Consider the following 20229-nt stretch of genomic DNA (forward strand, 5'->3'; position numbering starts at 1 on the left):
CTACAGTAGCCTCCGCCATCCTGGTGCCCTCCAGATGTTTGGGGCTGCAACAGGGGCAGAAGGCAGTTGTAGTCCAAAACAACTGAGGTTTCACCAGATAGGACAATCTTTCCAAAGGGGCCTTCATGTATACAGAGACATATGGTGGAAACTGCTGATCCTCATCAGTCCCCCTTCTCCTTAGCATGTTCAATATATGAGTACACACATCTTCATGGCATGTCTCTGATGTAGTTCATATTAGGGTATTGGGCTGTAACAGAAATGGCACCGCACAGCATGACTGTAGTCAGCACTTCTCTCCCTGCAAGCGTGCATTCAATGAATCTGAGTGAGGGTAGGAAAATGATGAATCCAATGGTGTCACATTATGTGTTTCTTTTATTAAACATTACAGGTGCCTTTTCTGTGGTGGCTTCCCATTTGTGGAATGCTCTCCCCAGGGAGGTTCACCTGGCGCCTTCATTGCATATATTCAGGCACCAGGCAAAAACATTCCATTTCTCCCAGGCCTTTGGCTAATTTTTTTTTTTTAAGGTCCTTTAAACTGTGGTAGGGTATTGTTTTGTTTGTTATTACATTATGTATTTTTGTGTTTTTATACCAAACCACTGTGTAATCCTTGGATGAAGGGCAGTTAGGTTTCTGGGTACCGAGCGTGTACGTGAAACTGCATATATTGGGGAACACCATCTAAAAAGTCTGTCAGCACCCTCAAAAACCCTTTAAAAACCCTTTTAAAAAACCAACAGCGCTTACCAGGCGCAAAGGCTCCCGGGATTGCTAGCTGCTTTCCCGCTCTTTTCACACCGTTTTTGCCTTTTTAATGCCTTTTTACAGTTTAAATTTATTTATTTAATTATGTCCCACCTCCCATTTGTACAAGACCCTAATAAATTGTGTGGGGGGGAGCCCTTTTGGGTCTGTGGGCCAGATCATTATCAGTAGTCTCGTGGGCCAAATTTGGCAGGTGGGTGGGGCTTCCCACCTGTCATTCACCCGAAGTCCCAGTGACATCAGGTGACTGGGCAAACTGACTTGAGGGCATCCAGTCATGCGTTGGCAGCTGCCTCTCTCCCTGCCCCACACCCGATGTCACCTGTCTTATTTATTTATAAATTTATGCGCTATGAGAAAAATGTGCCATGGATGTGCATTTGACTGCTTCTCCCTTTAAGATGCGTGTGAGAAAAAAGCTGATTCTTTTCCAGGCCTGACTCACATATAGGAAAATGAAGAAGGAAGCCATAAAAAATAAATTTGCACAGTGAGTATGAGAAACCAAGGAAAGGAGGACTGCACCTTTTTGGGAGGGGCAGGGAGGGGAGGAACTCAATTTACACCCTACATTTTTTGCATGATTTAATCTCATTCCCTTCCATTCCCAGTTAACATAATTTCCAGTAGCAGAGTTAGGGTAGGACTTTTGCCTGAAATGCTGCTACAGTACTGTCGCTGCTGCAGTCAGAGTAGATTGAGCTGGGCTATGTGAACCAGCATTTTGGCTCAGCAGTATGTCCTGTTGTGTTTATTCTACTTCTTAGTTGCCCAATAGCAACTATTCTCTGGGTGACATATAAAAATAATGCAAATTCCAGAGAAAGAAAATTCTGCACAACAGCACTTAAAACATGGTAAAATGAAATACAATTATTTTTAAATCAGGGACTCTAAAAATCATAGCAAACTCTAAAATATACCAACCCCCCCCCCAAAAAAACCTTAAGAACTCCACAGAATTATAATGACAACAACATAATACTACATAAGACAAGTAGAGAGTTTAGAAGGCCTGAGCAGATCAAAAGGTCTTTGGTGCAAAATAATAATAATACAGTAATACCAAAGTAGGTGCCAGGCAAGCCTCTCTGGGTAGAGCATCCAACAACCCAGGGGCCAGTGAGAAGAAGGTCCTTTCTCATTTGACCACTTGCTGTATATCAGCTTGCTGGAAAGCTCAGTCAAGGACCTCTGATGATAGTCTTAGGACTTAGGTAATTAGTATGTGAAGAGGCAAAGTACAAAAACAGGCCTTATGAAGCAATGCTAAAGAAGAGTCTACCATATATTTGCTTGAAATGCATGCCTATTATTCCAACGCTGATAGCCATCTTCAGCTATCTGAAGGGCTGTCACATGGAAGATGGAACAAGCTTTTTTTATTCCTGCTTCAGAGGGTAGGACCTGAACCAATGGATTCAAATTACAAGAAAGGAGATTCCAACGAAACATTAGGAAGTTTGCTCTAGAGTTTTCTTCTTATTAAATAGGTGCAATTCACAAAACTCCTACCTTTGGAATTTATTTCAAGAGGAGCTGTACAGGACCAGTTGTCAGTAGATTTCATTATATGTTGTCACTGGTTTAACTAACAATTACCTGGGACAATCTCTGAAAGGTGAGGAAGAAGAGATGCCCCATGGTCCTTCCTGCAGTTAGGTGCACAGCTTGTTCACATTTCGAATCTGGGCCTGAAGTAGTGATGGGTGTTGACCTTTTTTGGAAGTTTCCTGTTTCTATACTGTATTATCATTGCAATATTGTACACCCAAATTACTTCAGACCCAGGGTGCTTTGGGCTAGGTTGGTTATCACTTGGATCTGGAGCTATTGCAGTAGATTAAGAAGTCATGGTGTCTTACTTCAAGTGGTTGAAAATTCAGTGGAAAAGTTGCTATGTTTTTCTTTTTTTAATTTTTTTGTTCTTGTCTTTTTATTATTTTATTTTTTGCTTTGTTTGTGTTTTGTATTTTTGTATTTTTATAAAATGAATAAATATTATTTGAAAAAAGAAAAAGAAAATTCAGTGGAAAAGACACATTTGTAGAATTTTCCTAACCATGCAAAACACTTTTTTCTTCGTGCCCTTGCCTAAACTTGAACCAATGAAATACCAAACTCATTCAGCTGAATGAACTTCTGAAAAGCGCCTAAAAGAGAGATTCAAACAATCTGCTGCTCCAGAGAGTGAGACCCTTAAGTGATGTAAATAGAGTGGCGCCATTTTTCACTGCTGGATGGAGAATATAAATAAATGTAGGGCAGACTCTCAAACAAGATACCTGCTATTTCTAGCCAGACTATTTAAACAGGGTAAGAACAACTGCTTTGCTGTTTTGCCCTTCCTCTTCTATTTGCAAAAGAGAACCCACAACTTAGTCAGGAGAAGCACCATGAAAATGAACAAAACGACCAGTATTTGGATTCTGCTTGTACTATGTATGTCCGGATGATTGCGTAAAAGAGAGAAAAAAGTGCACCTTTCATCATGCTTAGCAATAGCTAAGGCCTGGAAGACACACCCCTATTGGTCACTTGATAACAGCAAGCCACAGTTGATGACTTGTACGTGTGAATGGGCCATTGCAGATATTTCTCCTCATACCTTAAACCCAATACATTTAAGTGAAGTCAGTTTGAACTTCCAGATGCTGGCCAAAAAGCGTACAACAGACAAGTGGTGTACAGGCACTTTATCTGCATAAAGAGGGCTTCAGCTTGGGTAAAAATGTGAACCTTGGGGTGACAGCATGCATTTATATTTCTTACAAGAATATCATTTTATGTAGGAACATCATTTTTTATACTGTCAGAAAACTACGGTACGTTGAGTGATGAGCATATGACATCCTAAGAAAGTTATTTCCTTGTAGGAAACTATTTTGAATGAAGCTTCTCTTCTGGTGAGTAGATTGAGCTTGCACCAACATGTCCATTTGAGGAGATGTGCCGTTGGGTTGCTTACATCCTAAAAGAAAAATGCTCTGCTTTGAGATATGCATCAAGGTTACTGTTCATTGTTGTTGTTGTTGTTGTTTAGTTGTTTAGTTATGTCCGACTCTTCGTGACCCCAATGGACCATAGCATGCCAGGCACTCCTGTCTTGCACTGCCTCCTGCAGTTTGGTCAAACTCATGTTCGTAGCTTCGAGAACACTGTCCAACCATCTTGTCCTCTGTCGTCCCCTTCTCCTAGTGCCCTCCATCTTTCCCAACATCAGGGTCTTTTCCAGGGAGTCTTCTCTTCTCTTGAGGTGGCCAAAGTATTGGAGCCTCAGCTTCAGGATCTGTCCTTCCAGTGAGCACTCAGGGCTGATTTCATTCAGAATGGATAGGTTTGATCTTCTTGCAGTCCATGGGACTCTCAAGAGTCTCCTCTAGCACCATAATTCAAAAGCATCAATAACTGTTCATTATTAAGGCACTGTATATGTACGTGCATATATACGGTAAACTGTATAGAATTAATTCTCTGAAAAAAACATTTTAACAATTATTAAGGGATCGGAAACAGACTATGCCTGTGTACACATGGAGCCATTTTCCTCCATAGTGCATTTCGTACATAGCAGTTTGCAATTGTACACACCTTCTCATGATAATGACATTTAAAGTTGCAACTGCTATCCCTGTTGTCTGTATACACAGGTGAGCAAAATTTCAGACTAGTGCACAATCGTCTTCTCTATTCCCTTCCCCTCATCTAGTGTTTCCACAGGTCTTTTTAAACATTGTAGTTTTTCAAAAGAGGGGCTTTAAATGAGTGTGTGGATATACTGGTGTACAGAGGATATAAATCAGTATACAGAGGCAGCTCAGTCACTTCCTATTTTGCCTATGTTATTAAGAAACAATTTAAACATGGCGAGGCAGAGCTGCACAGCTCTGCAATGTCAGGAGGTCTGCCCAATGGGAAGTGACCTGAGAAAGTGCCCTCTGTGTACACGTGTGCAGTATGGTCCTGAGAAGTGCATTCTTGGTACAAAATGGACTATAAACTTTTCAGAAGAATGCACTTTAAATTGACCAATAATGTGGGATTTTTTTTGGGGGGGTGACATCGTGTAGAACACCACAAAAAGGCATCTGCATTCAGCACTGAATTCACACTATCATGCCCAATGTACATTCCATCCTCAAAGTTTCTCTCTTCTTGCACACAAATTTCCCTCTGTTTTAAAATTGGGTACGATTTTCACTGGTATTAATCTTAACCATGGTTAGCGCTAACCTTAAAACATAAAACTCTGGCTAGTGTTAGCCATTGTTCAGATGGGTCCCACTGCACAGTTCAAAGTGTTGGTGCTGACCTTTAAAGCCCTAAACGGCCTTGGTCCAGTATACCTGAAGGAGCGTCTCCACCCCCATCGTTCTGCCCGAACACTGAGGTCCAGTACTGAGGGCCTTCTGGCGCTTCCCTCGTTGCGAGAAGCCAAGTTGCAGGGAACCAGGCAGAGGGCCTTCTCGGTGGTGGCGCCCGCCCTGTGGAACGCCCTCCCATCAGATGTCAAAGAGAAAAACAGCTACCAGATTTTTAGAAGACACCTGAAGGCAGCCCTGTTTAGGGAGGCTATTAATGTTTAATAGATTATTTTATTTCATTTTTCTCTTGGAAGCCGCCCAGAGTGGCTGGAGAAACCCAGCCAGATGGGCGGGGTATAAATAATAATAATAATAATAATGTTGTTTAGTCGTTTAGTCGTGTCCGACTCTTCGTGACCCCATGGACCATAGCACGCCAGGCACTCCTGTCTTGCACTGCCTCCCGCAGTTTGGTCAAACTCATGTTCGTAGCTTCGAGAACACTGTCCAACCATCATGCCCTCTATCGTCCCCTTCTCCTAGTGCCCTCAATCTTTCCCAACATCAGGGTCTTTTCCAAGGATTCTTCTCTTCTCATGAGGTGGCCAAAGTATTGGAGCCTCAGCTTCACGATCTGTCCTTCCAGGGAGCACTCAGGGCTGATTTCCTTAAGAATAGATAGGTTTGATCTTCTAGCAGTCCATGGGACTCTCAAGAGTGTATTATTATTATTATTATTATGCTCAACTAATTAAGGCCACTTGGACAATACATGTACAAAAGACAGGAGGTGCTATAGGGAGGCAGCATGTGGGCCTGCAGTTGGGGCATGGCGTCAAGAATAATGCACAGAGACGCAATCTGGCCCTACTACATAAATGGCCAGTTCAAAATGGCTTTTTCCAGACCATCATGGAGAGTTGGTGGTCCCTTAGATATGCTGGATCAAAGGCTTTAAGGGAGCTATGGCTTTCCTTTTTTTTCTTCAAACTTTGAATTGTGCCAGGAAGACAATAGGAGACAATGCAGATGATGAAGTACTGACATAATAAGCTTCCAGTGACTCACTCCTATGGGGAGGCAGGCTGACGCATTCGTTGCTGGCCGAAACCTCTAAGCCAGGCATGTCAAACCTGCGGCCCTCCAGATGTTTTGGCCTACAACTCCCATGATCCCTAGCTAGCAGGACCAGTGGTTGGGGAAGATGGGAATTGTAGTCCAAAACATCTGGAGGGCCGCAGGTTTGACATGCCTGCTCTAAGCTATCATTAAGAGCAGTTCCACTTTAACACCTGCAAGTAGGCAAGGCATTCAACATGAAGCATGTTGGGCCAGATTCAAGCTCACAAATACAAGGTACTTAAGGGGAAATTCCTTGAATTGTCATGAAGTAGAAAAAAGACTAATACCTACCCTTTCAACGTACCTAATTCCAGGCTTGCAAAGAGATCAGATCAAACAATGGGTGCAGCTGTAATGAATGAATGTTACTATTTAAGCTAAAAATAAGGTGCTTGTAATAAAGCAGGGACACGAACAGTTAGTTTCCCCACAATTCTTTAAATTGCACTTATTCACAAAATAAGATTAGCAAAGTCTCATGACATCAGTAAACCAACCCAATGCCTTAAGAAAATCAGTATAGAAATCGCCTATTATTTTATGCTGGAAAAATTATGAGTCACATCAATACAAAATTGTTTGCATTGTTACTTACTAACTAAGCACCTATGAAATTGACACACCTAGGTGAACGCCACACGCATACAGGAAGCACCATTCCGTCACACATATTATTGAAGGCAACAATGTGCTCCCATCTGTACTTAAAGCTCAGTATTTGGAATGGTCCAATGAACAGGAGACTGGGTTTTTTCATCTTTTCCAGGGCCACATCAGGACATCTGCCCCCAACGTGCCTCATTTCTGCCCCTGTGGCACTGGCAGTGGAGGTTTCTGGCACTGTACTGTTGAAGCCCAGGCTCTACCACCAGATCTCCCCCCTCTGTCCATGGAGAAAAAGGCCCACAACATCTTGCAGCTCCTCAACCCCCCCCCCCGGAAGAATCTGGGGGAAATAAAATGAGCCATGCACGTAAAATGAAGAAACCTTCCCCCAAGACTACACTTACATACGTACCCATAGATTTCAAGTTTGCAAAATAATTCCATGCTGTAATACAAACAACTTTTCGATCACCTGAGACTCTTATTACTTTCCCTTTCATGATTCAGCCAATATTGGCTCACTTCTATGTACCCCATGTCCTGAATTCTCCTCCAAATTTAGGCAATCTGTTCATTAGATCAACATATGGAATCTACACATCCATACATGGTCATTTCTCATGTCCCCCCCCCTCCGCCTTACCTCAAATGAAGACTAATCTATGTGTCAGGGGCGTGCAGCATTACCTCATAATGCATGAATGGTGGCAGGGACATTTCTCTGTGAGCCTACGTTAATAATCAGCCAGCTGCTTGCTTCCAGAAATACTGTAATTACTCACATGAACTTTCTACTCTTGTGAGCAGAGTAATGGGCTACAATGGCGAGTGAAGAAATGGCAGCAGGGGGAGAAGCTGCTTAAGTATGTCCCCTGTGACTACTCTTCCCCAACCACACACACTCAAAATGGCTTCCCAGTTGCTTCTCCACCCACACAGAAAATATAATAATAATAATAATAATAATAATAATAATAATAATAATAATAATAATTTATTTATACCCCGCCCATCTGGCTGAGTTTCCCCAGCCACTCTGGGCAGCTTCCAACAGAAAAATAAAATACAATAATTTATTAAACATTAAAAGCCTCCCTAAACAGGGCTGCCTTCAGAAGATCCGCCCATTTCCCTCAGGAGGTGGAAGAGAGAGGTTGATTTTGAGCACGAAAGCAGATGGAGAAGAAAGGTTTTAACATCTGGTCCTTCCACTGTTTCTCTGCTCCTGGTTGCAGCTGCACTTGCTTTTCCTCTTAGAAAAAGAGTGAAGGAAGTTGTATACATGTCTATCGGTAAGGTAAAGGGACCTCTGACCGTCAGGTCCAGTCACGGACAACTCTGGGGTTGCGGCACTCATCTCGCTTTAATGGCCGAGGGAGCCTGCATACAGCTTCCGGGTCATGTGGCCAGCATGACTAAGCTGCTTCTGGCAAACCAGAGCAGCACACGGAAACGCCATTTACTTTCCCGCCGGAGAGTACCGTACTTGCACTTTGACATGCTTTCGAACTGCTAGGTTGGCAGGAGCTGGGACCAAGCAATGGGAGCTCACCCTGTCTTGGGGATTCGAACCGCCGACTTTCTGATCAGTAAGCCCTAGGCTCAGTGGTTTAGACCACAGTGCCACCCGTGTCCCTATACATGTCTATCATGCTACATTTATTATGACTCCGCGGTTCAGTCCCTGTTGTCCTGCCTGACACATGTGCCACAGCACACTTCTGCACTGTGAACACAAGCACATTCAGAGCACATTTCTCCGACTCACCAAAGGCGGTAGGAACTGTAGCTTAACCCCCACTGAGCTACAATTCCCAGCACCCTCAACAAACTACAGTTCCCCGGGATTCTATAAGAGAGGAATGTGCTTTGAAGGATACAGTTTAAAGATCTACCGTAGTGTGTATGCTGTGTCTGGCAGCTCCCAGATAGGATGGATCATATCCTGTAATCAAGCACCTTGAAGTGTTACCTAATGATACTCATTACCAGAAGCGCAGCAATGCCCATGGGGGCTTTAGCAATGTGATTTCAGCAGAGCTGGAAAGAGGGCTTGGCTTTAGCTGCATTGAGACACCCAAAACATCACTGCATTACTTCAGCAAGCAGTTTAACTCCCAGGGATTTCAAACAAAGATACAAATGTAGTCAGATGGCGGGGCGATAAATACACTCTCTTTCACACTGACAAATACCATTAGTGACAACTGATCTAATCCTTTAAAAATAGTGCTTTCAACGGCAAAAAAATATTTATTGTGTCAGTAGTTCCTGAGCTCGTTTTCTATTGCATGTTTATATCACGTATCTGGACTCTACTAAAATTGATAGATGCATCTGCCATTGTGAGTGAACCTCCATCCACACACCCGGCAACTAGATCCATTCAACAGAAATAACTAGAACTACAACAGGGCCCATGTCAAAGGCCTCTGTTCAGGAAAAACCACCCAGTCCTTTAACTAAGTTTACTAGACATTAAGACACAAATGATGTCAAGCACCAAATAATTATTTACCTCAATATGTCCAAACTTAAGTATCTTCACGAGTCAGACAATCACCTAGAGGAGGCTTGGAAAACCCAGTTGGGGCTCCCAAACACTTCCCAGTAACTATGCCAATTCTTCTCTCAGTGATAACTAATTCATAGAGCAATTTGCCGTGAGAGAGTGCCATCACAATGGCACTGAAAATTAACCCCTTTCACATAGCGCTGTTACATTGGAGAACGAGTAAGTAGAAATTATTATAAGGCCAAGTCTTATTCCCATAGAGTGTAGTTATTATTATGATTTTTTTAAAAAAAATTATTGCCCTTCATCAAGAGAGCACAGGGCAGTTTTTAGTTCTTGTTTCCACCCACATGTTCAGAACCTCACCAGGCCAATGAAAGATTGCTTTCCCTGATAAGCTTGAATCAAGCACATCAGTGGTTTTAACCAAAAGAGCAAAGCAATATATGGTATGGTTGTTCAAAAATTGGAGTAAAAAGAGGAGACATGTCCATATTCAGCACTTTAAATCTTGCTGTACATGTGATAGTTTGAAATCTGAAACATTTGTAGACCTCATCAAGTAGAACATGTATGCCTAGCTATGTCACTAACTCAACAGGTGTTATTTTTATAAGCTACAAAAGGTTGAGGTGTACAGTGGCAGAAGATTTTAGGGACCGTACTGTGATCCTTTACCTTGAACTCAATAGTACTGCTTGGTGTGTCAATTTCAATTTAATCAAATATTAGTTTTGGCCTCCCAATGGCATATTAAACAGCATTCCATTTCAGGTAGCTTTCATTTCAATATCTAAGCAGGGAAATTCCAAATTCGGGTACTTGATCTCTGGATTTGCATGATGTGTCTGAAATATGTTAATGTGTCAAAACCTGCAGCAGTTTGTCTCTGCTATAGCACCATAAACCTGACTGAAAGTTTATTGTTGTAAAATTGGATATTTGCTCAGAAGACGGTTAATCTCTTTTAATAAAAACTTAGAGAGAGCTGAGTTTGGGCTCCATAAACATCTCAGGATGCTAGCCACCTCCCTGGAGCAATGGACCTTGGCTGTCTGCTGGAATTGTTAACACAAGCCTCCACCTATGCTTGACCTGTGTGTTTGTAAATAAGTGCAAATATTACACAATGCCAATAGACCTTCAGTGTCCTCCTTCCAAAGGAAACCAAAGCACCGAATCCTTAGAGCTTTTCTCTGTTGGTGAGCATCACAACAGGCATGTAACGGGATTGCAATATGAAGGGACGTGGCGCGCATTCTGGGGGTGGGGCGCACCGTGCGCAGGGGTGGGATGCACTGCGTGCAGGGGCGAGACACACATTTTTAGGTGCGGGGCATGCTGCGTGTTTTGGGGGTGTGATGGGCAGGGCCGGCTCTATGGCCAGGCTGGGTGGTGCAGGGCGCCACGGCGCCGGCCCACCAGGGGGGGCACCATGCAGCCGCGCCTTCCTGCCCGTCACGCAGCAGCACCCTCGGCAAACGCGCTGCATGCTGAGCCCGGCCGCCCGGCCACCCGTCGCGCTGGAAAATGGGGCAGCGGGGGGCGGCAGAGGGATCCATCACACCACGGCGCCAGGGCGCCAAAGGTGCTTAAGATGGCCCTGGGGATGGGCAGCCGCGATGGCGCCCCTGGGATCGGGCCGCTTGGGGCGGCCCGCCCCCACCGTCCCTATCTTCCTACGCCCCTGTAGTTAAGTGCTATATAAATTGTGTAAATGAATAAATAAATAGACAATGCTTTAGGAGATATGTTGAGTACGGTACATAAACAGCACACGTAAGGCTCCTTTAGAGCCCCATCAGGGTGCTTCCAGACCAGGGCTTAATATTGCAAAAGGGTCGAACAGATAACAGAAATGGGTCATTGGCAACAGGTTTGTTTGCTTTTTAACTTACCAGGTTTTTCACAAAAAGGGTAAATCAATATAGGCTGCCAATGATGCCTTGTGGGTGCTTTAAAAAAATGCATGTGTGGGCAGCACCAATCCCTCAATAAACACCTGTCTGGAAGCACTCTCAGATTGTGGCATGTCACAAGCAGAAAGGAAAGAAGAGGCATGAATGATGGCGGGAGGCAGGTGGTGAAGACATCCCAGCCTCCTTCAGCTAAACTGTCCCTTCTATCCCACATGGCCACCTACCACCAACTGAGCCGTGGAAAAAGAGGACCAGGCTAAGGTAATGTTAGAAGCCGCCTTCTGCTTCCGCTGGACGATTCCCCCCCCTCCCCATCTCCATTCTCCATAGGGCCAACTGACATCAACTGCCCTGTGGGAAGAAGCTGGATGGATTTTTACGTTTTGGTATTGTCTACTCATTATTATTTTTTTAAATGTGCTTTGATTTCACTTGTAAGCTACCTTGGAAGAATCTGTATCCTTAAAAGTTAGAGTGATATGGGGGGTGGGGCAAAGGGAACTAAATAAACAATGTATATTTATTAAATGCATTACTCAAATAAATTAAATACACAACTAGGGAACTACATTGCTACTGCTGCTACGACGGAAAGCACTAAGCAGACAATTAGCATCCAAGCTAAACTCATCCAGCAAGCTCTCTTTTTCTTAGGCAAATATACAGCGTACAGTTCCTGTCATTTCCACTGCCGCAACTAATGGTACAGGAGCGAAGGGGAGCCTTTCCTTCCTGGCCTCCAAAGACTCCTGTTCCCTGACACCCTCCAACCTGTGGGGCATGCTATTTGCACATAAAAGTACGCTGTAAGTCTTGCTCAGCCAAGAGCCCCAATTCACTGCCTTAATGTCAACATGCAGAACAATCTTGGCAACTGCTATCTTTTCTAGAGCCAGGAAGCATCCTCTGCTGCATTGCAAGAACCACAAACTCCTTCTGGAGTTGCCGCTTTCCCTCATTTATCTTCCCTCTCACTCAGTCCCTTCTTGGCTTGGATCCTTATCCCGGGCTCACACCGGATGGTTTTCCTCTTACCTGCTGACAACTGCTGTGGGAGCTTTTGCCAGGAAGCGGAGTCCTTGCCTGTAGCAATCTGGACAACAGGGAGGGAGGTGTGCCAGCCCAGTATGCCTGCGGGTTTCCCTCTCCCACAGGTTTCCTGTACAGTTTCTCTTGGGTGCTGTATAGCTTTCCTCCTCTTCCTTCAGTGACTGCAGAGAATAGAAGTGACAGGTCACAGCATGCAGGTCAGGTCATCGCAAGGCTTCCAAAAACTGCGTCCAGAACAGGGTGCTGCTACCAGAGAGGAGGAAAAGCTCTGTCTGTTCAGTGCTGGCTGCTGTCCGGCTCTCTCCGGCTGCCTCAGAGACCTTGTTTGATGGAGCAGTGGCAGACAAACCCCTTAAATCTAAAGCCACAAGTTGACACTGGCAGGAGAGGAGGGAGGGTGGAGGAAACCCGAGACAATCGTCTGACAGACAGCAGGACCGGTAAAGAAGAACAACAGGCTCATCTGATCTGCTAGCACATTCATTGGCGGGCAGGAGGCACTGCAGCAGCAGCAGCAGCAGCAGCAGCAGCAGCAGCAGCAGCAGCAGCAGCAGCAGCAGCAGTAGCGGCAGCAGCAACAACACAGCCCTTAAGTAAATCATGCTTCTAATGGGTTTCCTCTCTAGACAGATGATTAAACTAGATGGACCCACTCAACTGAGCCGGAGAGAGATCTGTATTTATTTTGAGGCTTCCATTGCTAAGGAAAGGGTGGACTGCACTAGAGCAGGATCGTAAAAATTTGCAAGCAGAAGGCAAATATTTTCCCCTCTTCATTCCCCCCCCCCTACTTTTCACGGCATAAAGGCAAAACTGGATGTGATAAAGTGGAGCATTGGTGTGTTGGCTGATTTTGAAAAGGGCCACTTGATGGTGGGGGCGCATTGGATACCCCTTGCCTCCTGCTGCCCTTCCTTCTCTTGAGACACGCCCCACCTCACTCTGCCCACCAGGTGCTGATATACTCAGCTGAGGAAAAAGTGACATTGCTGGCTTCAGTTTCTGGGGAACCCCTTGGGAAATGCCCTCAGTGAGTCCCTCTCCACCTCAGTCGTTCCCTCACATCCCAATCCCCATCTCCACGTAGAGAGAAAGGCCTGCCCTTCCACTTCCCTTCCGTCTGGGCCCCAGGGCCAGAGAGGGTGACAAGAAGGCATTGTCAAATGAAAGCTGCAGCAAGGCCAATGGGTTCTTTGGGGCTGGAAGCGGGGGGCCCTGAAGAAGTTTGGGCTTCGGCAGGTGCCTGGTGATGCTGATTGGGCCCTGTTAAAATGGAACCTGTCGGCTAGGACACTGTTAGCCCAAAAATGGAAATTACAGGAATTACCAACAATTGAGGAGTGGCAGACAAAAATGATGGATTATGCTGAACTTGCTAGGTTGACTTGCAAGATCCGCGACCAATGTGAGACGAGGTTTCAAAAAGACTGGAGTAAATATGTGGACTATATGGAGAAAAATTGTAGATCTTTAAAAACACTTGCAGGATTGAAATAAATCCTACGAATTGACTAAAAAAGTCAAAAAGGAACTGCAAAAATGGAGTTAACAAGAAACCCGCATGAAGGGAGGGGGGGAAGTCACAGCTCGGCAGAGCAAGATGTAAGATGAAAATATAAGATGTTTTGTATAAAAGATTGTTTTTTTATTTTAATTTGATAAATTGGAAAATGGAATAAAATTTATTTAAAAATAAAATAAAATGGAACCTGTTATGTATTAAGTTAACTGCAGTATTCCTTCTGGTCACCATGGCTGCAGTTCTTACCCTGCCCACTGTGGCTGCAGTTCTCACTCAGGTCCACAATGGGTGTTATGTATTAAGTTAACTGCAGTACTCCTTCTGGCCACCATGGCTGCAGTTCTTACCCTGCCCACTGTCGCTGCAGTTCTCACTCAGGTCCACAATGGGTGTTATGTATTAAGTTAACTGCAGTACTCCTTCTGGCCACCATGGCTGCAGTTCTTACCCTGCCCACTGTCGCTGCAGTTCTCACTCAGGTCCACAATGGGTGTTATGTATTAAGTTAACTGCAGTACTCCTTCTGGTCACCATGGCTGCAGTTCTTACCCTGCCCACTGTCGCTGCAGTTCTCACTCAGGTCCACAACATGCAAATGAAGGATTGAGAGTGCTGTTCACGGATTGGGTAGCTAGGGGAAGTTTGTTACTGTTGCAAGTTACTGAGTACTATATAAGCCAGTTGGCTAAGCTACTGTTCAGTCTGGACTCAGAGCTAGAATAAAGAGCTGGTTGTTTTGAGAGCTGTGTCTTCATCCTTCTTACCCACTATTCTACAGAACCTGCCCAAAATTGGAGCAGATCCTCATTTATAACAGGCAGGTTTTTCAGCTGTTTCATCCAGTTTATTTGCCTTTTCAAAATATTGAAAGCTGCTATTCAAAGCGATGTCCTCACAAAGCAGCTTACAAAAGAGTGAGAGACAAGGAATAATAGAAGAAAATGAAAAAGAAATGCATTCGGAATATATGGGGGGGAGGGAGAGAAAAGTAGTCAGAGCAGAATTTGATGTAGCAATTAATATGTGGTGCTGCCCTGGAAACACAAACTATTTATGGTGTCTGTTTAAAGGAAGAGCCTCCAAAAAAACCACTGTGATTATTGTCCTATAACTGCACCATAAACAAATCAAAACAAATGCTCAATAAAGAGAGGAATTAGTCTAACCACCACATACGTTTTGTGCAAGAAAATCAGAATGAATGCTCCATAAATGGGTCATCTGGAGCACCTATAGTGCTAAATTGGAAGTTTGGAGAAAACATATTTCAAGGAAAAGAGATGGATTAGAACAGGCATCCCCAAACTGCGGCCCTCCAGATGTTTTGGCCTACAACTCCCATGATCCCTAGCTAACAGGACCAGTGGTCAGGGATGATGGGAATTGTAGTCCAAAACATCTGGAGGGACGAAGTTTGGGGATGCCTGGATTAGAATAATGATTTTGTGCAGTGGCCATTGCTGCCTAACAGCCCCAGGACTGTAGGCCACATCTGGAATCACCAGGGATTATGGGTCAGGTGGAGGGACGAAGCAGCAAACCCAGCCAGGAGTAGAGGGGAAAGTAGAAGAACTGAAGAAGCAGTGGTGGCAGGGACTGGGAGTGGTTGCTGAGGATGAATGGAAATCTTGTTAGAAAGGACATGGTGATTTGAGAGTGCCAGTATCTTCTTCTATATATTTTGGAAAGTTGTTTTTCCGCCATGCAATTGGACACCTTTTAACATACCGTAACCAAATTTTGCATTATAATTACTGAGAGCAAAGAGCAGCTTTTTGTCCATGTTTGGGTACAATTGGGTGACATTTTGAATCAAGATGGTGGACTGAGTCCTTCAAAACTTTACTGATGTTACCCAAAATTGGTACAATGGTTTCTGAGGTTTTTATCTGTTTGGATACAGCTGGGCACTATTTTGAATCAAGAATTAAGCTAACCTCAAGATGAAATGGCAATTCCAAGAAGATTCCACTGAACTTGTGTCCCAGAATCTCCCTCCCCTTGTCCTGGCATCCTTTCAACTCCACAGTTCATAACCCCATTCTGCCTCTTTATCAGGGAGAAGCCACAGGAATGTTTTCAGGTTAGCAAAAGAAAAACCCTAGGTCTAGAAACAGTCTGTTTTTTCTGGTCCTTAAATGGCCTGATGAAAATAAGATTTTAGAGATTTGAATCTATCCTGGAATACGTTTTCCATTTATTCAGTAGCGTGGATATCTTTTGCCAGTATGCAATATAAAGAGCAAGCTCCCCCCCCATCTTCCTTAAATGCAGTGCTTGCCCACAGAGCAGAAAACATGAGCTGTTGCTTCCCAGTACATTGACAGCAGTGTACAGCACTTCAGGAGTGGACAACATGCTGAACAGACTTGCAAAAAGCAGCTGGCAATCAGAAATAAGGTGGGCAAAGCACAAATGCTACTTCAATGCTTCCCAAATGAACGTTCTCTTGTCCATTCATCAGGGTCCTCACAGTAAGGTAGCCTTTGCTAACCTGGTGCGCTTTTCATGTTTTGGACTACAACTCCCATCAGCCTGGCTGATGGGAGTTGTAGCCCAAAAGATCTGAGAGGCAACCAGGGCTGGTGCTAGGGTTTTTTTGCGCCCTAGGCGAGATCACCTTCTGGCGCCCCCCCCAATAAAAAAATAAAAATTAGAAAAAAATAAAAAGTACAAAAAATAAAAATAAAATAAAATAAAAAAACAGCAGAAAGGCGTGGCGAGGTGGAGCTTCGCACAGGGAGCGCAAGCCTGGGGCGCCTCCACTGGAAAAATTTCCAATAAATGGAAATTTATTTTTCCATGGAAAAATTTCCACCTCATAAGTTCATTGATAACAATGAAAGAAGACCAAGCACAGATGCATTATTGGTAAAGCTTGGGAATTTCGAAGTATTTAACTTTCTAAACACTTATTAAATGCAAGTAAAGTAACCATACTCTCTAGCACATAATAATTTTTCTTGGATGCAAACTGAAAATTTTCCAATGCAAATGAGCCTAGTTTAAAATTCCCCCAATTTTTTTTAAAAAAAGGTTATTCTAGTTTGCTGTTAAGGGTGCAGACTCTGGATTTAATGATCTTATTGGGGGGTTGCTCTTTGTTTAATTCAAAATGTGATAATCCAACCCTGTTGCATTTTGGAGCTCACCTGCTCAGTGTGACCCCTAGACGTCTGCTCCAAATTCTTGCCGCCACAGTACCACTGAGTTAGTTAACAAAGCTAAAAGAAAAAAGAGTGCATTGATTCCGCCTCCACGCAACACTATTACTACAAGATGAGTAGTAATGTGACCTCATGCATATCTACTCAGAAATAAGCCTCACTGACTTCAGTGGGAACTAAAAAGGTAAAGGGACCCCTGACCATTAGGTCCACTCGTGACCGACTCTGGGGTTGCAGCTCTCATCTCGCATTATTGGCCGAGGGAACCGGCGTACAGCTTCCAGGTCATGTGGCCAGCATGACAAAGCCGCTTCTGGCGAACCAGAGCAGCACACGGAAACGCCGTTTACCTTCCCGCTGTAGCGGTACCTATTTATCTACTTGCCCTTTGACATGCTTTCAAACTGCTAGGTTGGCAGGAGCAGGGACCAAGCAACAGGAGCTCACCCCATCGCGGGGATTCAAACCGCAGACCTGATTGGGAAGCCCTAGGCTCTGTGGTTTAACCCACAGCGCCACCCACATCCCTTTCAGTGGGAACTACTTCCAGGTTAATGTCCGTATGAGGATTCATGCATCCTGTACATGAATCTCACCATCGAGTAGTTCAATGGCTTCTGCTCTCAGCACTTTAACTACCATCTTCCCTTCTGAAGAGTCACAGGGTTCCCCCCACATAAGACTTTTTGTTCATTGTACTGCTCCCTAAGCTATTCTCAAGGTAAAAATTAAAGTCCCGGGGAGGATTAGTAGCTGTTGTGTCTATTGATATGTTACTAAAAATCTGGGTGCGGTTTGATGCCCCCTTCTGTCTGACTCACAAGTAGGTTCCAGTGTAAATATTTTTCCAACATTACAAGGAGTTTGCAGGCGGTCTCCTGTGAAGAAAAAGCTGTGATTTGAAGCTACAGTAGATATCCCTGTATAGGCATCTACAGTAAATGCCCTTCGTTGTGTCAGGGGCTTTGGAAAGAATAAGGACTTTGGTTGGTGAGGAGGAACAAGCCATCACTTTTCATCTTGTGGAAACCATGTGGAATAGGAATGTGAGCTACAGAGAGGCAAGGAGGCTAAAGGAAGGAGAGCAGGGTCTTGGGATGCAAGTTCCATGAAATATTTTTTGCTTTGGAATGGTGATTTCATTTTGAGAGAAGATAAATCTTCTCTTTGCTCAAATCGTAGGACACAGTCAAAGAACCTGAGCTTTTAGCTTTGCTGCCAAACCTTTGTGAGATTCTCACAGAATTCTGTGAATTCCTTCTCTCCCATACCCTCCAACATTTCTCCGATGAAAATACAGACATCCCATTCCATAATGATAATTTGACTATTTATACGCCACACACCTGACTGGGTTGCCCCAGCCACTCTGAGCAACTTCATACACACACACACACACACACACACACACACACACACACACACACACCATTTTAAAACTTCCCTGTACAGGATTGCCTTCAGATGGCTCAGGGATTGGATAACTCCATACCTTCCAACATTTCTCTAGGGACATCCTAAGGAAAAGTGGGACATTCTGGGATCAAATCAGAAACTGGGGTGGCTTCTCTAAATCAGGGACATCCCTGGAAAGTAGGGACATCTGGAGATTCTGCTCTTCTCCCCAACTCTAATTTACATCCCAAAGGAATAAAAATAAAGATCAAAAGATAGTCCAGTTCTCACAGCTTTCAAAAAGGACTCACAAAGTTCTGTGTTCTCATTGCTCAGACAGTGTAATTAAGTTAAATTCCATCTGGTATCAAATAATCCAATATGAAGCAGAGCTATTGCTTTATAAAGATTAGGTTTCCCCCCTCGTTTTGCTGGAGGAATTCTGCCTCAAAGCTTGACGCACATGGGTTAGAGAGAGAAGGCTGCCAAACACACCCGAGCTGAATCTGTATACCGTGCTGCGATCTTTAATAACCACAGACATATTGCAGATCGCTTGGGATGGAGGTGGGAAAAACAAATGGAAAAGCCACTATGAGGCTTCCTTCAACTACAGGAAGGCAAGAGGAAAAATTAGAAGAATTCCGCAAAATTCGAAAGACCACAGTGAAGAATAGAGAGCTACAAAAGTTCCTCATTGTTTTAAATTCTGAGGAATTGGGGGGGGGGGCTGGCTAGTCCATGCAAGAAAGGATGCCAGAAGTTCAGAAACTGAGATGGCACTCCTGAAGGAAGGGACTTGCTTCATACTGCTAAACAGGGAATTGATTTGTTGAGGGGTGGTGTGGTTCATTCCTCTTTTCACATATTGGTCCAGTTGGAGACAAGAGAGTCTCTGAAAAATAGAATGGGGAATGGGGCAGATTCCCCCCCCCCCAAATTTTCTACATGATTTAAATCTAATAAATAATAAACATGACACATTAAATAGAATAGAAGCCCTAGTAAAAAATTCAGCATCACTTACCAGGATCAAAAGTTTGCAGGATGAGATGGAGACCTTGAAACAAACGTCTTTCTAAAAGCACAAGTCACTGCAATGACATCCGCTTTCAACGAGCTACGAAAATAAGAGCAATCATTGGCATTTCTATTCCCCCCCTCTTGTTTTTGGATGTGGTACAAGAGATATTTTAAGGCTGGCCTGAAGCCCAAGTGAAAGGACAAAGATTTCATCTGGTTTGCCTCCTTCATATATACAGAGAGTTCTTGAGAGTGATAAATGCCTGAAAAAGCTTGAGACAAGGCTTCCCTAATAAGAGTGGCCCAGATTCCATTCCTCTTCATTATCTACCGATGGACCATAAAATCCCTCTGTCCAAAATGCCTTGCTGAAGTTAGAGATTTCATTTTGAACTTTTGCCGTTCTCACAACATTGGAGTAGGAGAGGCAAGCCATCCAGCCTTGTCAGTCACAAAGCATTTTGTTGTGCACACTCCCTCTTGTTTACATGGAAGAAGTGCAACTAAACACATCATAACTAACCATGCTATGCTGTGAAGGAACCAGTGGTACAGTCGGGCAAATTTAGACTCAGGGCTTCCTATTACATTTATATTCCACCTTTCCTCCAAGGAGTTCAAAAAGTGGCATACTTCCTCTCCCCATCTTAACCTCACAACAGCCCTGTGAGGTGGGTCAGGCTGAGAGATAGAGACTGGTCCAAGATAACCCAGTGAGCTCCATGGCAATGTGGGGAGTTGAACCCTGATCTCCAACATGCTAACCACTGCCCCGCACAGACTCCTACAATGGCCAACCAGATGGGAAACCCACAATTCGGGTATTTTA

At 44.0% G+C, this 20229-nt stretch overlaps 1 protein-coding gene across 2 annotated transcripts in view; it reads right to left on the minus strand.

Moving 5' to 3' along the window:
* The window catches only part of FGF1 (fibroblast growth factor 1), a 54245-nt gene extending 34755 nt beyond the window's left edge, over positions 1-19490 (minus strand). The window contains exons 1-2 of one of the 2 annotated variants that reach the window (XM_035105367.2): positions 19405-19490; positions 12279-12454 (exon numbers count right to left, since the gene is read on the minus strand). The gene's annotated coding sequence lies outside the window, so the exon portion shown is untranslated. Of the gene's footprint in view, positions 1-12278; positions 12835-19404 lie in introns of those variants that run through there. The other variant, XM_060271690.1, reaches the window with a different exon arrangement.
* Between the last annotated feature and the right edge of the window lie 739 nt (positions 19491-20229).

The sequence above is a fragment of the Zootoca vivipara genome, chromosome 2 (assembly GCF_963506605.1).
Source record: "Zootoca vivipara chromosome 2, rZooViv1.1, whole genome shotgun sequence".
NCBI lineage: Eukaryota > Metazoa > Chordata > Lepidosauria > Squamata > Lacertidae > Zootoca > Zootoca vivipara.